Consider the following 23794-nt stretch of genomic DNA (forward strand, 5'->3'; position numbering starts at 1 on the left):
AGTTGGAGGCAGGGTGTGTTTGATTGCTGCATTGATTCCTTTGCAGTATTTCTGCTGCTGCAGTCTATCCATGCTGTTATTCTCCAGGCAAGAGAGGAAGCTTGTGCTAACAGGGACTGTAGACGCGGAAGAATAAGAGGGGTTTGCAATTATTTATTTTTATTTTATTTTTTTTTGCATTTTGTATCTACATTAGATGTTATTGAAATAAAACGTGATTTCTTCGGACGGAGCGCCGGTGACTTGACTGCTGTAATGCAAATGCGGTCATCTTATATGTTACATCTCTTCCTTAATTGGTCTGGACATCTAATATCCAGCACCCACCACCCCACCCTCCGCTTACTCCTGATTATCCTTTACATGGGATTTCCTGCAGCATTAGTATACGGTGTGTTGGAGGCGTCAATATGGATCTCAGGGGTCACCCTATTTCATGTGTGCTACCAGATGCTGCTGAGTCGTCTATAAAAGCCAATAGCCGTAAAGAACGTATGAAAAATATTTTTATTTTTCATTTTTTTTCAAATTTAGGGTTTAATATAAACAATCCCCTAAAAAAGTATAAAAATCAGTGAAGAATTTTTGGCCTTATGATACTTCTTCCTTTGCAGTCACGTACACGCTCAGTTTTATTTCCTAGCCAAACCCCCCACTGATTCTGCCATTTTTTATCACAGCAACCTCATTTTCTAGGCCTTGCTACGAGTATCGTAGTTGATCTAATTATTTAGCATTTTTTATGTATATCGTAATTCCAAAATAAAAAAAAAATGATTTTTTTTTTTTTATCTTTTGTCCTGCTCATGGTAAATTTAATTCAGCATTATAAATCTGATTTTCTGCTTCTTTTTAAAATGTCAATCACATGCAGACATGTCGGAACAGACTTAGACAAGAAGCCACGCGGCCCACTACAGCTATTTTATGTTTGTTTGCTTTTTCTTTTGGTGTTTTTTTACTTGATATTTTGGAACATCTTATTTTTTGATATTTACATTTTTTTTTTTGTTTGCTTTTCTTTTGTTTGGAATTTTTTAAAAGAATTTAGTAGCCAGTTTGGATTTTTGCACTTCCACAGTCCCATGAATGGGGACTCGTCGCTCTGAATTGGCTTTTGACAATTAGGCCTTGTATGGACATCATCTATATACCGACTGCAACAAAACACATACATGACCCATCCATCACACATCAGTAAATTTATTGTCTGAAATCATAATTTTTCCCAAGATTTATAAAAAAATCTGTATTTTTTTCCCTCCTTTTATAGAATCGCATGAAATGGAATTTTTAGCCCATAAAAAAAACTAATTCAATACATTTGGAAACCACTGTATACTTTACATCAATTTATGTTTCATCTACCATGTCAATTTTCTGATCCTGAAGCCCTTTGTCCAATACTTGAATGTGGATAACCTGGAAAACGTTATTTTTCGGTGTTTTTTTTTTCATTTTTTTTGCATTGTCAGTTGTATTTCATGCAATGATTACAAACAATTACATCTTATTAACATGTTTAATTCTAAAAAAAATATATAAATATTTTTTTTTTTTACATTGGTCAAGTTTGACACAGGCCAAAGATACAAAATAAGCCTTAAACTTGACTACATAAAAAAAAAAATTCTAAAAAAAACAAAAATTGTCAAAAAGTAAATCAAATCCTTTAAATCTCCTATTTAAAAAAAGAACAGGTTCGAATGGCAATTTTTTCCAACAAATGCTCATTTTACATGTGCATTCATGTAATCGTGGGCATTAAGATAGATCCTTTAACCCTTTAACTGCATTGGACGTTGGCGGAGTCCGACGGCCTTTGCAAGAAACCAAACGTCTCTACGTCTTATAGAGATTTCCCACCCACCCTTATCAGACGGACCTGTGATAAGTCCAGGAGGCGACCTCTTTTATAAATCCGATTTTAGATATATCTTTATACACCAAATATTTTAAACCATTTTTGCTTAAAGAAAAATTACCCAAAAATTAATGAACAAAAATGGCTCCAGTTGGTTTAAATATATAATACGTTACTTTATATACCTTGTATCATTTTTAGATATATGTATTTTTTTAGCTTAAGACATTTTTTGCGCCATTTAATTGCATTTCTATCGACGCATCCAACGAAGCCGCGCAACGCCGTTCCGATACCCCATGAGGTATGAGCGCGCACACGTGTTATTGTCCTGTCAATTGTGTCTTTAAGGTGGTCCTTTGAAATGGCATGTGAATATATGAAGGTTAACCGTTCAGTTCCCGGCGGGTAGTGAGGTCGTCGCGTGCAAAAGAGCCAGCGTAAGGCCGGATCTTTTTACTCTCGGCTCCGTAATGGTTAATTTATACGCATTGTGCAGAAATGCATGGTCAGGGAAAAAAAAAAAAAGAGGCTGATGGAAAAGCTGTCCCTTCAAGGGGAACCTTGCGTAATGACTGAGACAGCTCACTAATCTACAGTACGTTGTTATCAGCAGCACTTCATTGTTTAGGAAATTAACTATGCTTTCCGAGGATCGCACAGCAGGACAAAGGAGCTCGTCCACAGGACCCCCATACCCACATGCGTACTGTACATTCTCCAAAGCATAGCCAATTTTTTACTTATTTTTTATTTTTTTTAAATCTTATATTTTTTTGCTTAGGGACAGAAGTAAGAATGAAGTCTATAATAAATGTCCATGCAGCCAGTATGGGTTCTGTGCCTCGGAAACCCAAAAATCCAATCATCCAATGAATACTAAGACAGATCCAAAGTCTAATTTTCAAAAATATAATTTTACAATTGGTATATATAATTTTGAAAAGTGTTTTTTTTTTTTTAAAAATTGCTGTAAAATTGTAATTTTGCCCAAAATTTTTTTGCCCAATTTTGTAATTTTTTTTTCTTTTCCTTTTATTCTACATGCATTTAAGCTTTGTAAAATAGTAGAAAGACAAGATGGCTGAAAATACAGATGCATTGCGGGCTGACCTAGTTTCAACAGAATTAGTGAAAATCCAATGTAAAAAAAAAAGCGTTTATGCCTTAGGAGATTGCGAGATTCTGTTGGTTCTGCATCTGCTCATTGCAACAGGGACTTCATCTGTTCTCTAGGGCGGCCGCGAATCAGACAGCACGATGGCATAAAAAGAAATCCAGTTATACATTTCTCCACATATATATGTAGCTTTTATATGAAATGCTCATCGACAGCCAAAAATAAATAAATATATATGTATATATATATGTATATAGAGCGTCTTATGTAACGATTAAAGCGTAGGTCTGAAAAAGTCTAAAAAATAATTTTAAAGAATTTTTGTGCTTCTTTTTTCTTTTGCTCTCATTAAATACTAGGTGGATAAGAAGCCTGCAGCAGAAGACCCTAAAACCCTGAAGTTGTGGCGTCAACGACACAAGCCCACCCCACCACCCCACTCAAAGTATTAACACATTAAGAAATTACAACGTAAAGCTCAAAAAAAAAAAAAAAGTCATTGACCAAAATTTTCCAGTTCCATATGGCATGACATCTGTGCGGCATCCTCACTAAAAGAAGCAGCATCCCCTTTAATGGTCTAATGCATGATATCTCCCTCGAGATCGCCAATATGAGCTAAGTATTAAGTCTTAGGTTCCAGATGAGTTAAAATCAGTTGAATGTCATCCAATCATTCCATTGACCCTTTTAAAGCTAGAAGTTTTTTTTTTTATTTTTTTCATGCAATTCGGGGAAACTATAATCCCCTTCATTTTTTGTTTCATTTGGTACAATCCATAAATGTGTAATCGCCATACTGAATACATACGACCTGATTAGGTTACATGTGCGGTGAAACGCACACAATCCACACAAACGTCATGGATACATTTAAAGAAAAAAAAATCACAGAAATAAGTCATCATTTTTTTTAGTATTTTTATACCCCTTTTATTTACTTTTTTTGGGGGGAGAAGGGCAGATTGTACAATAAAAAAATATATATCATTTGATTAAAAAAAAACATTAAGTCTTCAAAGCTTTCTGAATGAAAGTCTGATTTTTTGTTTTGCCATGCATTTATTTTGTTTTATTTATGTATCTTTTTTTTTTGCCATGCATTCATTTTTTACTTTTTTATTACCTTATGTCTAATTGCTTTTAGCCACGCATTTATTTTTTATTTTTTTCTTAAAAAAGTTGCCTTGCATTTATTTTTAATTTTTTTTTTACTTATTTATAACTTTTTTTACTTGCTTTTCTTTTTATTTCTTTATGTTTTGTTTTTTTTGACAGGCATTTATTTTTATTTTTTTTATTTAGAAAAAAAATTGGCCGTGCATTCATTTTTTATCTTTTATGTATATACTTTTTTTTTTTTGCAATGCATTTATTTTTATTTTTTTTTATTTAGTTTTTTGCCATACATTTACTTTTATTTTATCCTTTTTTTTTGTTGCCCTGCCTTTATTTTGCATTTATTTATTTATATATTTTTTCCCATGCAATTATTTTTATTTTTTTATTTACTTATATATTTTTGCCATGCATTTACTTTTATTTATTTATATATATATATATATATATATATATATATATATATATATATATATATATTTTTGCCATGCATTTATTTTTTTATTATTTATTTATTTATTTTTTGGGCCACGCATTAATATTTTATTCTTTTATTTATTTTTTTTTATTTGTAAGTGAGAGAGGAAATTCAGCGAGTGCAATCCTGAGAGATACTTTATCCTATCGATTTCATTTTAAAAATCAATATATATGCCGGGCTGTATGAGTACATGTATCGTATGCATAGCTCTTTGCTTCGTACCTTGAGGTCGTTTACAGCCCGTCTGTACCTTGCAAACAGATAGGCAGACATTTTTTCCGCATGTGAAAAGAAAATAACATATTACGCTTTTTTTTTTCTATGCTGCTTAAAATTCCTAGGTGGTGGTGAAGTATGGGAGGCGGCGTATATGACTTGTGCTGTGCATGAAAGTCTTTGTAATTGATGTGTGGTAGAATGGGAAACATGATTTGCATTAGTGGGGGTTATTTTGGGCTAACGCATGCAAAAATCCTGCTTTTAGGTGAGCTATTCTGCATATATCCTGATAAACCCTGCGTGTTTGACAAACATCCATTTAGAGGGGAAATAAAATGTGCAGAATTCCTATGCTCCCGTCATTGGTAGTGTTTTATTTGTAGCTGTATATGCCTTCATATATTTTTTTTTTATCATAGAAGACAAATGAGCCAATCCTTTTTTTTTTGGAGGGGTGGGGGGAAAATTACATAATCCTTTTATTTTCTTAATATATATATATATACATGTATGTGTATATATATCCATATATATATATAGTTGTTTTTTTCTGTTTTACCTTCTACTTATACTTAGATTTTACATTTTGATTTTATATATATATATATATATATATATATATATATATATATATATATATATATATATTTATGTATATATATATATATTTTTTTTTCTTTTATATATTTTTTATTTACTTTCATATATTTAATTTTTACATTTTGCTTTTTTATATATATATATTTATATATTTTTTCTTTTATATATTTTTTATTTACTTTTATATATTTAATTTTTACATTTTGCTTTTATTTATATATATATATATTTTTTTTCTTTTATATATTTTTTATTTACTTTTATATATTTAATTTTTACATTTTGCTTATATATATATATGCATATATATATATTTATATATTCTTTTCTTTTATATATTTTTTATTTACTTTTATTTATTTAATCTTTACATTTTGCTTTTTTGTTTTTCTTTTTCTTTATGCATTTTCTTATTTTGTTTTATATATTTATTTACTTTTATATATTTAGATTTTACATTTTTCTTTTTTTTTCTTTATATATTTAGTTGTTTTTTTTTTTACATATTTTTTATTTACTTTTATATATCTAGATTTTACATTCTGCTTTTTTTTTTATTCTTTTTTTTTTTTTATTATTATTATTCTTATCTACATACACTTCTAAATAATCAATGTATGATTAGAGTCATTATTTTACACGGGGTTCTGGCGACGGTTTTGCAGAAAAAGTCATCTGTTATCACAGATTGGGGGCTGCACGCTAGCACATTATATAATGGCCGTGCCGTGCACTCACCAGAATAGAGACGAATAGAATAGAGACGATCGATTTTTGTTTCCCCCCCACCCCCCACCCCGAACAGTAGAAATCCCATCATTCTTTGCAGGCTCTATAAATACGGTCATATCTCCATCTTGCAGACTCCATTTTGTTTGTAGATAAATCATACAGGAAAGGTTCAAGGTTGCGTATAATTCAGTAAGACACTTCATAGGGTCTTTGTTCTGAGCACAATGCCTTTGCCTGGCGAGGCTCTGCAGTGGGGCATATTTTCTGCTAATAACCCAATAACGACCTTTATAACAAATCAGGGCGTTATTACTATCACAAGTGCGTGGTGGGGGTAGGGAGGGGGTCGCCCGGAGATAAGCAAATTGTATACGTCTGATTAATTCCGGGAGTAGACCCTTTATATTGCAGTCCATCTGCCAGAAGGGAGCGTGTATATTATATGCGTGTTCAGATATGGATAACATATTCCTTGCAGGACCAGCCGTCTCCGCTCTTGTGGGTGTTAATAATGCATGGGTAGAAGAAACCGGGGCTGCGCTCGTTGCTCATTGCAGATATCTACTAGCTGCGTTTAAAATAACAATAGAAAAATTGCTATAACCAACATATGCCGCCAATCGTAATTTTTTTTTTTTGATGCAAAAATAATAATAATGTGTTGACGGAACTGAGCAAAATGCCAGTTCACCATGAAATCTGATGTGCAAAGAAATTTTGCATTCACGTAGAGCTCATATTTATGAAATAAGATACATCATATTTTAAAACTTTTCAAAAATTTGACAAATTTTTCAAATATCAGATAAGAGTGCTATGAAACAAATCTATTTGCCTTTCTTTCTAGATGACCCTATTTTTGGATAAATAAAAAATGAAAATGTGATACCATAAAGTATTCATATAACATAGAAAGTAATTCATCAGTGGTCATATCATGTAAAAAAAGAAAGAAAATCACCCCTCTCTTTTATTAACAGTTTGTGCTAACGCTCTCTGATTTTCACCATATACGTGTATGTGAACAGGCGAGGGGAGTAATTGGAGTAAGCCACAGTCGGAAACCTCTGGTGGCGACTTACTGTCGTTAATGCAAAAACGTTGGGCATGTTCAATTTCAACATGCTGTAGACTGGCAGCAAGATGGCCGACAAAGTCCGAGATGGAGTGATGTGTCACCGAAGTACCCGGTCTTGGTGATATGACACCTGGAGAAGGCTTCTTCACTGATAAGTGTAACATACCTGGCGGCGTCCTTGCATAGTGGTCCATCTCCCACTGTGCAAGAACGCGCACTTGATCTCCAGTCCAGGGTGTCTCTCTGGCTTCCCTCCATGCTGTCTGTTTGCTTCAGTGTCTGCTGCTTAAGGGCGGCGCCCGATCACTTCCTGCTTTTTGTACCTGCTGCAGGCACACCCCTTGTGCGTCCTCAGCCTATTGCTGTCTGTCACCTGCTATTTAAACAGCTGCCCCAATTAACCCATGCCTGAGCATCTTGCCCTGTCAGTTGGCTTTTGTCTCTGACATGCCAGGTCCTGTCTATGTTACCTGTCTTGCAGTATCTGTTCCCATGTCTGTACTGTGTCCTATCTGTGTATCTTAACCTGCAGTCTGTACTCGTTCCTTGCCTGTTTGTTCCGCCTCTCTGGGGGCCGTATTCCCAGACCCGCTCCTGTATCCCGCTGCAGTGTCGGTCTCCTCCGTACACTCAGTACCAGTCTGAACTCTCTCCTATCTTTTACCTGTTTTTTCTCTATGTCCGTTCCTTTCCTTTTTCTGCAGAGTCTGAACTCGTACCTAACTCCTGCTCGTTGTCACTGTACTTCCGTTTGTGAGTTTGTGGTCCACTCGCTACTTCTCTGCAAGTACCCTGTGGGTATCTGGTTCTGCCTTTCTCTTCTAGTCTGTTCTGTGTGAACAGAGCCTTGTCCACCGCGTCTGCGGTTTTCGCTTTGCTCAGCTCTGTCCACCGCGTCTGCTGTTTTCGCTTTGCTCAGCTCTGTCCACCGCGTCTGCGGTTTTCGCTTTGCCCAGCTCTGTCCACCGCGTCTGCGGTTTTCGCTTTGCCCAGCTCTGTCCACCGCGTCTGCAGTTTTCTCTTTGCTCAGCTCTGTCCACCGCGTCTGCGGTTTTCTCTTTGCTCAGCTCTGTCCACCGCGTCTGCGGTTTTCGCTTTGCTCAGCTCTGTCCGCCGCGTCTGCGGTTTTCGCTTTGCTCAGCTCTGTCCGCCGCGTCTGCGGTTTTCGCTTTGCTCAGCTCTGTCCACCGCGTCTGCGGTTTCGCTTTGCTCGGCCCTGTCCACCGCGTCTGCGGTTTCGAATTTGTCTCCCAGTCTGTACTGGACCCTACCCAGCCTGCGCTCTAGTCTGCCTGTCTCTGTATTCCCCGGTGTGGGTCAACAGCCGTGTCCGGAGTCTGACCTGGAGTAGACCCTGGTTCCTCTGCTCGGTTCCTCCCTGGTGCACTGGCGTCGTATGCCGTCGTGCGACCTTGGTCGGATCGGGCAGATACTTAGTTACGCCCCTCCAGGCACTCTCCGGTTCATGGCACAGTGGAATCACTACATAAACATGCACACGCCAGTCAGTCCGGGCGTGTGCATTACAATAAGAGTGCCGAGAGGTTTTACTTAGTCATGAAGGCAAAAGCAGTGGCTTATGATGTGATGATCGTGGTGGTGTAGGCTGCTGTTCTACCCAGTCATAATGCCAGACAAAGCCAGACCACACAGCAAGACATGGCAAAGTATAGGGTGAAGTCCATGTTTTGTCATGCCTACAACTGTCTGTGTGTAGAGGTGGAAACATCTCAGAGACCTGGTCTCTGTGGGAGCTGGGGAGACCTCTTACTTCTAGTCGGACTGTGCGGTGAGAATCTGGACAATATTGGGAAGGTGTGAGCCCTGTACAACTGTGTGGACTATTTTGTTTTGCCTTTATGCCAAAAGACCATTTATCTCTTTTGCTGGAAAAGATTCATGAACTTTAATTAATCTGCCTGCTTGGACAAAGAAACTAGATACCCATGTGTAAACTGCCTAAACCCTACCTGAGTGGATCCCTACAATGCCCAATCTTTTTCTCCTGACATCTACCAAACAAACAATGCCAGTGGATTTGTCCTCTTTATGTCACTGAGGACACTTGAACGATCAGCCAAGCTGAGCTCTCATGTAGTCGGGAAAGATAGCTGTTTGCTAAATGAACTTTCACCCGACAGTTATCTGGCCAGCTTAAGGGATTCTTCTTTCCTTCACTTGGGACTCCAGAAGGAAGTTTAGTCCTAACTGATCAGATGCCATGTTTGCAGTCCTCAACATAGTCACAAATTGGCCATGGGAAGCTAAAATATTGAAGGTCCAGCAAAGTAGTCAGACGCCAACCATGGGTCAAAACCAGGTGGTTACAGATAGACAAGAAATCCAGAGGGTAATGGGGCAGAAGAGTCAAACGTTTTAGCCAGACGTCAAACTGGAAAGGCGAACAAATCCAAGGGGTGAGAAAAGAACCAAATACAACCGGATGTAGAAGCGGCTAGAGACAACAACCCGGAAAGGATACTAGTGCCTGCTTTGGTGAGATAGTTTCATAGTTTTTAGGTTGAAGGTAGACTTACAGTGGCGGCCAAAAGTATTGGCACCCCTGCAATTCTGTCAGATAATACTCAGTTTCTTCCTGAAAATGATTGCAATCACAAATTCTTTGGTCTTATTATCTTCATTTAATTTGCTTGCAAGGAAAAAACACAAAAGAGAATGAAGCAAAAATCAAATCATTGATCATTTCACACAAAACTCCAAAAATGGGCCGGACAAAAGTATTGGCACCCTCAGCCTAATACTTGGTTGCACAACCTTTAGCCAAAATAACTGCGAACAACTGCTTCCAGTAACCATCAATGAGACAATAAATGGCTTCACCCAACCAATAACCATGAGCAGAAAAAAAGTTTTTTTGTTATCATTCATATTCTCTGAAACAAGGCCAAGAAAGGGAAAATTCTGCCGGGGTATGTAAACTTTTGAGCACAACTGTAAACAGATAGATTGATAGATAGAGTTTTTACAATGACATACATCTTGATACTCATTTCCAGATACTACCCTCAACCTCTGCTCTTCACATCATCTTCTCTCCAATTCACCAGTTAGCTCCTCAAATTTCTCCATTCCTTGACACTTTCCGTGAATCTCTTCTTCTCTAAAATTCAATACCGATGATATCAGACTCTTTCCTACTCTCCAAGCTTTCAATGGGAACTTGAGTCAAGCTTTCAACTTGGCATAACTGTCGTTCCACCATGTAAATGCTTGTTAATAACAGTCTACCTCCCAACCTTCTCTCTCTTTCCCCTACCCTTGTAGATTGTAAGCTCTTCTGGGCAGCTTCATCTCTCCTTTTGTATTGGTCTCATTGCTCTGTAGGATTATGGTGCCTTTCTATCGTAATATATCTTATGCCATCACTTTGTTAGTAAGGCCATATTTCAGGAGAGCAACGTGCAGCACATTGAACAATATTAACCCGTATGTCAATGCCCAGATGCGTTAGGTTCGGAGCCTTTGTTATAAGACAATTGTTTGCAGCAGAAGCCTCACGTCTTGGTTTCTGTAATGTTATTGAAAAGAAGCTACTTTATCATGGAGAAGCAGTCTACTGTATAGCAAACTAGAGTACATAGAACTACATGTACTAAAATGCGGTCAACTAGACAGTGACGTAATTTGAAGCTCATACACAATTTAACAGGTCCCCCAACTGTCACAGGTCTAGAATTGGTCTCTTATGGTACAAAGGGGCCATTTGGGTCCTCTATGCTCCATTGCTTGGATGCCACTATTTATGTCCCGGCATCTAGGTTATGTGCCGTTCTTATCCCGCACTTACTTGCCTTTCATTTGATGTACAGGATATCTCCCCTGCACCCTCGATTTAGCCAAAATATTTTATATAAAGAAAGTATAGTTACATGCTTTCCTATATAATGGGACACATGAAAACAGTATTCTAAATATTTTTTTTATTTTGCAATATGAGTCGATGCCCAACATATCCCACCTAGGTCTACAGAAGGGCATATATTAAAGGCTTTGGCCTATGGAAGCAAAAAGTGAGACCACATCCATAGAAAAAGAGAGGAAGTGCAACATAGTCTGGCACCGGTAGACGATAGAAGACTTAAAATATTATGTGTATCTTTGAATTTAAACATCAGCCTGAAGGACCAAATTGAGGACAGGACATTCAGAAGACTATAGAGGTCATGGAACAGTGTTAGGGTCACCTGGTGAGGTGGACCCACTAAGCCCAAGGTCCCAGTGGGCACAAGGCCCGTGGGCATCAGTGCAGTAGGCAGGTAGCAGAGGTTCTGGAGACCGCAGATAGACAGGAAACTGGGAATAAGTGGGAGCTACTGGAAGCCGCAAGCAGACAGAAGGCATCCTAGAGACCGCAGACAAGTAGCAGAGGTACTGGAAGCTGCAGGCAGATGGAAGGTGTCCTGTAGACCGCAGACAAGTAGCAGAGGTACTGGAAGCCGCAGGCAGACAGAAGGCATCCTGGAGACCGCAGACAAGTAGCAGAGGTACTGGAAGCCGCAGGTAGACAGGAGGCATCCTGGAGACCGCAGACAAGTAGCAGAGGTACTGGAAGCCGCAGGCAGACAGAAGGCGTCCTGGAGACCGCAGACAGGTAGCAGAGGTACTGGAAGCTGCAGGCAGATAGAAGGCATCCTGGAGACCGCAGACAAGTAGCAGAGGTACTGGAAGCCGCAGGCAGACAAGAGGCGTCCTGGAGACCACAGACAGGTAGTAGAAGTTCTGGAAGCCGTAGACAGACAGAAGGCAACCTGGAGACCGCAGACAGGTAGCAGAGGTTCTGGAAGCTGCAGGCAGACAGAAGGAATCCTGGAGACCGCAGACAGGTTGCAGAGGTACTGGAAGCTGCAGGCAGACAGAATACGTCCTGGAGACCGCAGACAGGTAGCAGAGGCACTGGAAGCCGCAAGCAGACAGGAGGCATCCTGGAGACCGCAAACAGGTAGCAGAGGTTCTGGAAGCCACGGGCAGACAAGACTCATGAACACTAAAGTCTTAATACTAGTGGTAGGCCTTATATAGGCCTAGGTACATGATCACTTGGGAGCACACTGGACTACTTGCAAAGCGCAACATGGAGTTCAAGAAAGTTTAGAGGACCAGGGTGAAGGGAGCAGAGCCCAGACCCAGAACAGCTGTGTTACAAACAGTAATCCACTAATAGTATATGCTTTGTAGAGTAATTTGCTGTTTTATTTAATAGAATGGTATAAAAAAAGGAAGAAAAATTAAAAAGTTTCCAGTGGCAAATTTCTAGACACCAGAAATGTAACTTGAAACTTCTAGATCCCAATGCAAAATATGTAACCGAGACTACCACCTACAATGTCATTTATAATCCTGATTTGCTCTTTTTTTAGCTATAGTTCTACCAAGCGCATCGACCATCTGGTTCTGAGTGTTGACCCGATCTTCAAGATCTATAGATTAGCATAATCTTTGAGATTTTTAGATCACCCTTCTAAAAAGGGAGTAAAATCTCTCAATTTAAGATACTCAAGAAAGCTGCTCAAGAAGACAAATTATTTGTCACAACTTGTGCAGGAACCAACTAGAGGGACGGCCCTTTTAGACTTAATATTAACTAACAGGCCAGACAGAATAACTGAGGTGCAGGTCGGGGGGCACCTGGGAAATAGTGACCACAACATTATACAATTCCACATGTGCTTCAGTAGGTGCCCAGCAAGGGAGTCACAAAAACACTGAACTTCAGCTAAGAGATGCCCTTCACCTTATAGACTGGGATAGTATCTTTAGTAATAGGAGCATGGATAGAAAATGGGAAATTTTCAAAACAGTCCTACATAGTCACTGTAGAAGGTACATACCTTATGGGAATAAAAGGGCGAGGAATAGGAGGAAGCCAATGTGGCTAAATAAGGAAGTCAAGAGGGCAATGAAAAACAAAAAAAGGGCTTTCTGTAAACTTAAACAAGAAGGCAGCGAGGAAGCGCTAATATCTTATAGGGAAAAAAACAAAATCTGTAAGAAACAAATAAGAATAGCAAAAGAGGAGACAGAGAGACTAATTGCCAAGGAAAGTAAAACGAATCCCAAACTGTTCTTTAACTATATAAACAGTAAAAGGATTAAAACTGATGGAGTTGGCCCATTGAAAAATAACCTGGGTAAAATCATAGAGGGCGATGAGGGTAAAGCAAACCTACTCAATAGCTTCTTCTCCACTGGTTTCACAAAAGAAAACAATTTATCAGAGGAAATGCAGAGTGATAAAGTAAACCCTCCGCTAAATATCACCCACCTAACCCAGGAGGAAGTTCAGAAACGCCTAAATAATATCAAAATAGACAAGTCACCAGGCCCAGATGGCATACACCCCCGGGTACTAAAAGAATTAAGTAATGTGATAGACAGGCCGCTGTATCTTATATTCAAGCACTCTTTATGGACAGGGACTGCCCCACTAGACTGGCGCCAAGCAAATGTGGTACCAATATTCAAAAAGGGGTCTAAAAGTGACCCTGGGAACTATAGACCAGTCAGCTTAACGTCTGTTGTGGGTAAATTGTTTGAAGGATTTCTTAGAGATGCTATTGTAGAATATCTTAATGATAATAACTGTCTAACTCCATATCAACATGGATTCATGAGGGATCGCTCCTGCCAAACAAACCTGATGGCCTTCTACGAGGAGGTGAGCTCACAGCTGGACCGGGGAGAGTCAGTGGATGTTGTAGACCTTGACTTCTCCAAAGCGTTTGATACCGTGCCACACAAAAGGTTGGTATATAAAATGAGAATGCTTGGTCTGGGGGAAAATGTGTGCAAGTGGGTAAATAGCTGGCTGAGTGATAGAAAGCAGAGGGTGGTTATCAATGGAGTAAGCTCAGGGGGTGTCAGGGTTACTAGCGGGGGACCTCAAGGGTCTGTCTTGGGCCCTATATTATTTAATATATTTATTAATGATCTAGTGGAAGGGTTGCATAGTAAAATAGCAATATTTGCAGATGATACTAAACTTTGTAAAGTAGTTAATACAGATGAGGATAGGGCACAGCTACAGGAGCATTTAGATAAATTGGGGAGTTTGGCCAAAAAATGTCAAATGGGGTTCAATGCCGATAAATGTAAGGTCATGCACATGGGAAAGAAAAACAGCAGTCACCCATACATATTAAATGAGAAACCGTTGGGGAAATCTGACATGGAGAAGGACCTGGGCGTCTTGGTTAACAGCAAATTAAATTGGAGTGCCCAGTGTCAGGCAGCAGCTGCGAAGGCAAATAGAGTCATGGCATGCATCAGAAGAGGAATAGGGGCATATGATGAGAACATTGTTCTTCCTCTGTATAAAGCGCTGGTAAGGCCGCACTTAGAATATTGTGCACAGTTCTGGGCTCCGGTGCTCAGGAAAGACATATTGGAGCTAGAGCGGGTACAAAGCAGGGCGACTAAGGTAATAAAGGGAATGGAGGGACTAGAATACCCAGAGAGGTTGTCAAAATTAGGCCTATTTACGTTGGAAAAGAGAAGGCTTAGGGGAGACCTCATAAACATGTATAAATATATCAGGGGGCATTACAGAGATCTCTCCCATGACCTGTTTATACCAAGGATGGTGACAAAGACGAGGGGGCACACTATGCGTCTGGAGGAAAGGAGGTTCCTGCACCAGCATAGAAGGGGATTCTTTACGGTCAGAGCCGTGAGACTCTGGAACTCTCTGGGAGAGGAAGTGGTGATGTCCAACTCACTTAATGAGTTGAAGAGAGGCCTGGACGCCTTTCTTGAGAACAATAAAATTACATCTTATGCTTAGTGATGGTTAATTAATCCAGGGATTTAATCTGACTGCCAGATTGGTGTCGGGAAGTGAATTTTTCCTCAATGATGTAAATTGGCCTATACCGCATGTTTTTTTTTTGCCTTCCCCTGGATCAACGCTGCGGAATAGCTGCAGTGCACAAGAAATAGGCTGAACTCGATGGACGCTTGTCTTTTTTCGGCCTTATAAACTATGTAACTATGTAAGAATTTTTAGGAAGCCGGAAACAATTGGAAAGATTTCTATATTCTCGTCGACGAAAAAACTTATCGTCTTTTTCTTCAGCCTACATCTGCATCAGTGTCTCGAATACACCATAGAGAGCATGACCATTAGTTTGCTGCTGGATTATCTCATCTTCTAGACTATTTTATATGCGATCTTGATACTTCCAGCCTTGAAAATATTGAACGACTTGAAAGGAATTCTGGGTTCTACGATAAAGGAGCTTTATTTCATGAATCGACCACGTGTTGGACAATGCTGACGCATCTTCAGAAGACTCCAGTTGACATTACAATACGTCGGGATTATAATCGTCGGCATTGAATCGGTATCTTCAGCCCATGATAACCACTCATCAGGCTTAGGAAATGAAAGACACAAGGATCTGCAATATACCTGACGGTAATTAAGAAAAGTTTCCATCTACGCGAGGCTGTGCCTCACCAGTCATCAAACAGCCTGATTGTTTTGAGTATGATTTAAGAGATAATTGTAGTTGATTTGCTGCAAGGAGGATGATGGGAATGTTACAGCGTTCAAGTAATCTAAGATTAAAGCCGAGCGTGTAATTATAGAAATTTGTGGCTAACGTTCACACAATTCAAGCCTGCAGTGAACTCTATCCAGCTGCCGGCAAGTAGCCGATACACCAACTTAATTGGAGGACACCAAAAACAAATTTCTATAACTTTAATGCATAAAGCCCATCCGATGGTAAAATACAAACAAAACAAAAAAATTTTGAAACTGTGGAAAGAGAACAAAGGTTCTCACTTTTTACATCTTTCTAGGGATCCATAAAAATTGCTAGTTGATCATCAGCAGATGCTGAGATCGTAGAATTATTGATCAGTAAACTGCTAAAATAAGAAAATATCACTTTTAATCTCGGATGTTGACTTGGATCCTGGTTTCAAATCTGACCAAGGACAACGTCTGCATTTAGGTTGTATGTTCTTCCTACGTTCTCATAGGTTTCCTTCAAATTCTACGAAACATATTGATAAAGTTAATTGGCGTTTTATGAAATTGTGCTTGTGATAGAAAAATTAGATTGCGAGCGTCATCGGGGACAGGGACTGATATGAATGGTGACAATCTATGATGACGTTATATAAGTAAGAAGAAACAAAAAATAAAAAAAAGCCATTACTGGTTGAGGTCCAAGAAAGAGTTTAACCATGACACCTGTTTCATTGATAGTACCGGTTTTTCTAGGGTCTTGGTTCTCCGTTGGCTCCAGGACTGATGCATGATGATTTTCTAGGTAATTTTGATGGAACCAAGAAAGAAAACACATAATAAAGCGAATTGTTGCCAGTAACACAGGAAATATCATAGTTGGGTATAGAACAAAAGAATATAGAAAAAATGTAAAAAAACAATAAAAAAAAGTACTGTGACCAAAAAAGGTAGATCAACTTGGTGACAACAACTCAACTTCCTCCATCAGACGTGGTAGGCTCCTCTAAAGAGAATAGAACAGTGGCAGAGGGGGCCGTGAGCTACGGACCTCTCCCAGTTGTGACAAAGTAAGTTTATTGCAGTTTTTGTAAAAAGAAAAAACAATAACACAATGTTTTATGGTCCAAGATTCAAAATATCCCTGTCACGGTACTGATGCTGGATTTCTCGGGGAAAGGGGCTCCTTCCCTATATCTCACACTAGGGGGTGCCCTAGTCTATCCCTGTCCCTGGATCACCCATGAAGGTGGAGATGCCGGGGTCACATGCCTTGGTATGGTCCTGACTTACCCTTATCTGTTCCTTCCCCCACTCAGGAAGATGTGAGCCCGAAGTGTATAGGAAAACACTAACCTGACAGACAAGGGAAGACAGACAGGGATAAAGTAAAACTGCTATCATGCAAAATACACTCACCAAACAACAGAGTGGGACACAGGGGAGGATTAGGTAGGTGAAACCAAATAGGAGAGGATGAGGATGAACACGCAAACAAACTCCACACAGAAATCTCCAGAACAATCTCCAACCGCTAATTCAAACTGCCAACTACAAACCAGCCAGAATGAACTAACACTGGCAATTCCCAAATGCCAGTGGCAAGCATATATACCAGAGGAGAGTGTCCAACACAGAACAGGTGAGGCAATCCATTATGGAGATCCAGGAGATCAACTGAACAGATTAATCCTAGCAATGCCAGAGCAAAGAGAACCTGCACTGTTTAGTATGATGGTGAAGCAGTTCTAACTAGTGCAGGAGTTTGGGAAACCAGACGCCATGATCTTCTGACCCCTCTCTGTCGCGGTGTCCCCGTGACATTCCCGTAAAGGGGAAATAATTGTCAATTCATCTTGTTGACTAAAATGGTCACCAACGCAACAATAAATATATATATTTAGAAACAATGGACTGCTGCTTGTTACTTTACAATGTCATATAAATGCTGCCACCAATCACTAAAAACTTTTGCAAATGATGCCAGCAATCACTTTACAGTAAATGCTGCCACTAATCAGTTCATGGTCTATTGTAAATGTATGTGCCAATCAGTTGCAAATCAATTGCAAATACACAGGGGCCCTTTTCTCTTTGTGCCACAGTCTATTGCAAATTCTGCGTCGATCAGTCCACAATCTAGTATAGATGCTGCTGCCCATCCGCTATGTTGAGCACTTTGAGCCCCCTGTGCCATTATCACTTCTGCACTTCCTAAAGCTTGAAGGATACCTAGGAAATGATGACTTTTAGTCCAAATAAATAACCTTAATGCGGTTATTTCTCATACTCAACAGGACACCAAGCTTACTTCCAAAAGTTAATATTAATGGCCTAGTTGTTGTACAAGCAGTTCGATCTGTGGACAACTGGGTATAGACAGGAAGACGCTGAACATAATAATATATCGGATTGTTGGAAAGGATTCCGTAAAACATGCATTTTATCATTGAAATCCATGATGTTTTTATGCCTGAGTCCAGTGGGCGGCTCTGCTCAGTGATTGACATGCATGCACAGTCATATAGGGAGAACAGTCAATCACTTAATAGGACCACCCACTGGACTCAAACAATCCAGGAATTTTAATGCATAAAATTCAAGTTTTACTGAAACTTTTCCTGTAAAAACGTATTGTAAAGTGGCTAATGGTCACGTCATCAGTGGGAGGTATGTATCACAGAGATGGCTGGTCTCTGTGATGTAACCCTGAGTATTTTCTCTAGTGCACGCACGCACTAAGAGGACTAATTGGTGCACCTGGGACCGGGTTACGGGTAGTTTGAGAGATGGGCGGGTCTTGCTAACCACATACCTCACCTCTGGGTGTGGTTAACAGTCTATTTAATGGGGGCTGTTGTTTGGCACATGGAACATGCCTCCTGTTTGCCTCTCATTGCACCTGAGTGAGTACCATCCCTATAATTGGTGTTAGACGTGCCAGCAGTGTTCCCAGCAGAGACGTGTGACTGCTACAGGAGGAACTGCATGTCCTGGGTCAAGTCTGTTGCAAGCCAGCAAGCATCGCCAGACAAAATGGATGACCTGCTGAAACACCTGGTCCAGTCGCAGCAGCAGGAGACCAACAGGCTGTTGTTACAGGAGATCCAGCAGCACCAGCAGGAACAACGGCAGCAGATACAGCTTCTGGCAACCGCCATCCTGGGCAGGAGGAGAGCTCCAACCCCAAGTCCGGCTGATGAAATCCATGTCCGGAAGGCGGTAAGATGAGCCTTGCAGAAAATGACCCCAGGGGATGATATTGAGGCCTTCATGACCGTGTTTGAAAGGGTCGCCGAGAGGGAGAAACTTCCGCCAGAGCAGTGGGCAGAGGTACTGGCGCCATACTTGACGGGAGAGCTACAAAAGGCATACTATGATTTAGCTTTGCAGGATGCCAAGAGTATGGCAAGCTAAAAACTGAGATTCTTGCACGCTTGGGGTTGACAATGACTATCAGGGCGCAGCGGGTTCACTGCTGGGCGTATCACGGGGACAAACCACCTCGCTCCCAAATGTTTGACCTGTTGCACCTGGTCCAGAAGTGGCTGCAGCCGGAGTCCTCTACGCCTGCACAGATGGTAGAGCGGGTGGTGGTGGACCGGTTTGTTCACTCTCTATCAAGGCCCATACAGACTTGGGTTTCCCAGGGGGACCCCTGAAATGCAGACTGGTCGAGAGATACCAGGGGGTTGAATGTTCTTTGGGAAGGCAGCCCACTCCTTACCGGGGGTCCCAGCAGGTGGCAGAGGCCCAAAAGGGTGTGGGATGTTCAAGGTTCAAGGTCCCTACGGATGATGTCATTTGCTGGTGGTGTCACATCCCAGGCCATATAGCAGCCCGTTGTCCCCTGACCCCCGAGCTGATGTACTGCAGCATAGGACGCCGTTGTTCATATTATGCGTATCCTGCCTGCAGTGTGAACTGTCCACCAAGCGAGGGGCCTCAAGCATGTCCCGTGAAGGTGAACAGGCGGCAGGTAACAGTACTGCTAGACTCCGGGAGTCTGGTGACCCTTGTGAAGGCCACCCTTCCTCTCCAACAGGGAAAAAAGTCGGCGTACGGTGCATTCATGGTCATGCTAAAGACTATCCTATGGCAAGAGTTGACATTGAAACGGCCCACGGTACTGAGTCCCACGAGATCAGCGTCGTTCAGGACTTGTTGCACCCTATTATTATAGGCCAGGACTTTTGTTTATTTTGGGATCTGTGGAGATAGGGTTCCAGGTTTGCTGGCTCAGATAGGTAACCAGTTAACCCTGATGAGGTATCACCACACCTAGAATCAGTCAGGTTTCCCTTTTGTGTCCTTGTGGGGGATTAGGAGGTAGTGTCCCCTGAGTCTGACATTCCAGAGTTAGGGGTGACCAGTGAGAATTTTGGGTCTGCCCAACATAGGGACCTAACTCTAAAGGAAACCTTCAATATTGTTGCCGTTATAAATGGGGTTGCACAGGAGACGGAGGCTGACACAAGGTTTCCCTATTTTATTATGAGTGGGGAGTTGTTGTACCGGGTCACAAAAGTGAGGGAAGAGCTGGTGGAACAGTTAATAGTGCCGGCTCCCTATAGACGGAAGGTGTTGGACATGGCCCATTTGCATACATTGGAGGGACATCTAAGGGTGGAAAAATGCAGAAACGGATTATGCAGAGGTTCTATTGGCCCGAGTGTTACCGGGAAATATTAAAGTATTACAGGTCCTGACCTATGTGCCAGTTAACCGCCCCCACCTCTCACTTTCGAAGTCCCCTCATGCCATTGCCCATTATTGAAGTGCCGTTCGAGAGAATTGCCATGGACTTGGTCGGTCCCCTTGTTAAATCTGTTAATGGGTATCAATATATCTTGGTCATCCTGGACTATGCCACATATCGGGAAGCAATTCCCCTGAGAAACTCCTCCGCAAAGAGTATAGCTCGCAAATTGGTCCATGTTTTCTCCCGGACAGGTTTACCAAAGGAGATCCTGACCGACCAGGGAACCCCTTTTATGAGTAAGGTGATGAGGGAGTTATGCAAAGTCCTGCAAATCTCCCAACTGAGAACTTCAGTGTACCATCCTCAGACAGATGGCCTGGTGGAAAGGTTTAATAAAACGTTAAAGAGTAGGAGCTGAGGAAGGCCATAGAAAAGAACGGTAGAGACTGGGACTGTCTCCTACCGTATCTGTTGTTCTCCATGTGAGAGGTTCCACAGGCATTTACGGGATTCTCGCCATTCGAACTTCTGTATAGCCGACATCCGCGAGTTCTCCTGGATATAGCCAAGGAAACCTGGGAAGCCGAAGTCACGCCCCACAGAAACGTCATCGAGCATGTTGCACTGATGCAGCAGAGGATTGCAAAGGTGATGCCCATCATAAAAGGACATCTCCTCCAGACATAAGAAGCTCACGCCAGGGGCTACCTGCAAGCAGTCAGCCAGAGTGAGTCAATTCAATCCGGGAGACCGGGTCCTCGTGCTAATTCCTACGGTGGAGAGTAAGTTCTTGGCTAAATGGCAAGGGCCTTATGAGGTGGTGGAGAAGCTTGGTGATGTGAACTACAAGGTTCATCAACCGGGATGACGTAAGCCGAACCAGATATACCACGTCAACCTCATCAAGCCGTGGCAAGACAGGGAGGCTGTGGAAGTTCCATGCTTGCTGGGCAAGCCAGAAGGGGAACGTGGGAGGAGTCGCAATAGCGGAAACGCTATCGAAGGCCTGAAAACATCAGTGTCGGGAGTTGCTGCAGAAGAACAGGGATCTGTTCTCAGAATTGCCGGGCTGCATAAGGGTTATAGAACACGAGGTTCTGACGGAGCCACATGTGCGGGTGAACTTGAAGCCCTATCGGATACCTGAGGCCCGACAAGAGGTGATCTCCAAAGCGGTGGCTCGTATGTTGAAACTCGGGGTCATTGAGGAATCCAAGAGCGGTTGGTGTTGCCCGATTGTCCTGGTCCAAAGCCCGATGGTGAATGGAGGTTCTGCAACAACTATCGAAAGTTGAATGAGGTCTCCAAGTTCGACGCATATTCCATGCCACGAGTCGATGAGCTGATCGAGAGACTTGGGCCAGAAAGGTACATAACCACCTTGGATTTGACAAAGGGATATTGGCAGATCCCCATAGCACAGGGAGCCAAGGAGAAGACTGCGTTTTCTACGCCCGATGGATGCTTCCAGTATGTCCGGATGCCGTTTGGACTGCAGGGGGCCCCTGCAACCTTCCAGAGAGCTATGGATCGAATCCTTGCACCCCATAAGCAATACGCCACAGCATACCTGGACGATATTGTTATCTTCAGCCCAGACTGGAAGAGTCATCTGGAAAAGGACCAGGTGGTGTTTGATGCTCTAAGGAAGGCGGGGTTTTCAATAAACCCGAAGAAATGTGCCATGGGGAAAGAAGAAGCCAAATACCTGGGTTATGTAGTTGGAAGAGGCGAGATCAAACCCCAAATCAGTAAAGTGGAGGCAATCCAAACCTGGCCGAGACCGCTGTCAAAAAAGCAGGTTAGAGCCTTCCTGGGGACTGTGGGATACTACAGGAGGTTCATCTCAAACTTCACCATGATGGCTGCACCTCTGACTGACCTCCTTAAGGGAATGAAATCGGCAATGGCCAAATGGTCTGAAGAGGCGGAGATGAACTTTCAAGAGATGAAAGTGGCTCTGTGTAGGCAACTGGTCCTGGTTGCTCCCGACTTCAAGAAAGAGTTTATACTCCAGACAGATGCCTCAGATGTTGGTTTAGGAGCGGTCCTTTCCCAGGAGATACACGGGGAGGAGCACCCTGTCCTCTACCCAAGTAGAAAGCTGTCCTCCTGCGAGAAAAATTATTCGGTCATAGAGAAGGAGTGCTTGGCCATAAAGTGGGCGGTGGACACGTTCCGATACTATCTGTTAGGTCGAAAATTTAGATTAGTATCCGACCATGCTCCACTCAGATGGATAAGGGAAACAAAGGGAAAAAATGCCAGGGTCACCCGCTGGTTTTTAGCCCTACAGGACTTCAACTTCCATGTAGAACACAGAGCAGGGAAGCCACATGGAAATGCCAATGCATTCTCGAGAATCCCCTGTCTGGTAGTAGAAGGTGCCAAGCCCCACGGCTTTAGGCAGAGGGGGGAGGTATGTAAGGTAGCTAATGGTTTCTTAGTCGATGGGAGGTACAGTATGTATCACAGAGATAGCTGGTCTCTGTTGTAACCCAGAGTATTTTCTCTAGTGCACGCAGGCAATAAGAAGATTACTTAGTGCACCAGGGACCGGGTTTTGGGTAGTTTGAGAGATGGGCGGGTCTTTCTACCCACATACATCACTTCTGGGTGTGGTTAACAGCCTATTTAATGGAGGCTGTTGTTTGGCACATGGTCTGTGTGCCTGAAGGGAAAAGGCCTCCTGTGTGTGGTTGTCTTCAGACTGGGCCATGTACTGGATGCCTACCAGCCTGTGTGACCACAGCACTGGCTAACCAGAGACTAAGCTAAAAGGACTGTTTGTGTTGTTTTAACCTGCACTAAAGGCTGTTTGTTACATTTTGCTTTTGACGGTTTATGAAGCCAATAAACCGCTATGGACATTTAAAGGAACACGCCTCCTGGTTGCCTCTCATCGCACCTGAGTGAGTACCATCCCTACAGTATATGAATCCAATCATCTGCCCATCTCCCCCTGAATCTCCTGTTCTCCCGTATCGACAGCTACAGTTCTCCATAGAACTTTAAAAGCACCAACTGTCATCTGCTATCTCAGCAATGAGACAGTCTGTATTCACTGATTTTACCAGTGAATTAAGACTGAACGATCAGTCCAGGAGGAGAAAGAAGCAGATTTCTCTGATAAGATACATTACAAAGTTGCTTATTTTCATGTGTAATAATGATTTGTGAAATAAAAATTAAAACAATGGTTACTCTTTCATATTGCCAAAAATTTTCTGGGACACGCAACTCTGAATTTACAGTTTGAATAGTTAGTAACTACCTTTTTGTTCACATGAGAACAAGTTCCTACCACTTCAGAGACTACAAAATAGTAGAAGGAAGAAATAGTATAGTAGAAGCTTTTTAATGTATTTCTTTATCAATACTGATG

This window comes from Phyllobates terribilis, unplaced genomic scaffold (assembly GCF_046119375.1).
Source record: "Phyllobates terribilis strain yellow unplaced genomic scaffold, ASM4611937v1 Scaffold_3__8_contigs__length_932513732, whole genome shotgun sequence".
Lineage (NCBI taxonomy): Eukaryota > Metazoa > Chordata > Amphibia > Anura > Dendrobatidae > Phyllobates > Phyllobates terribilis.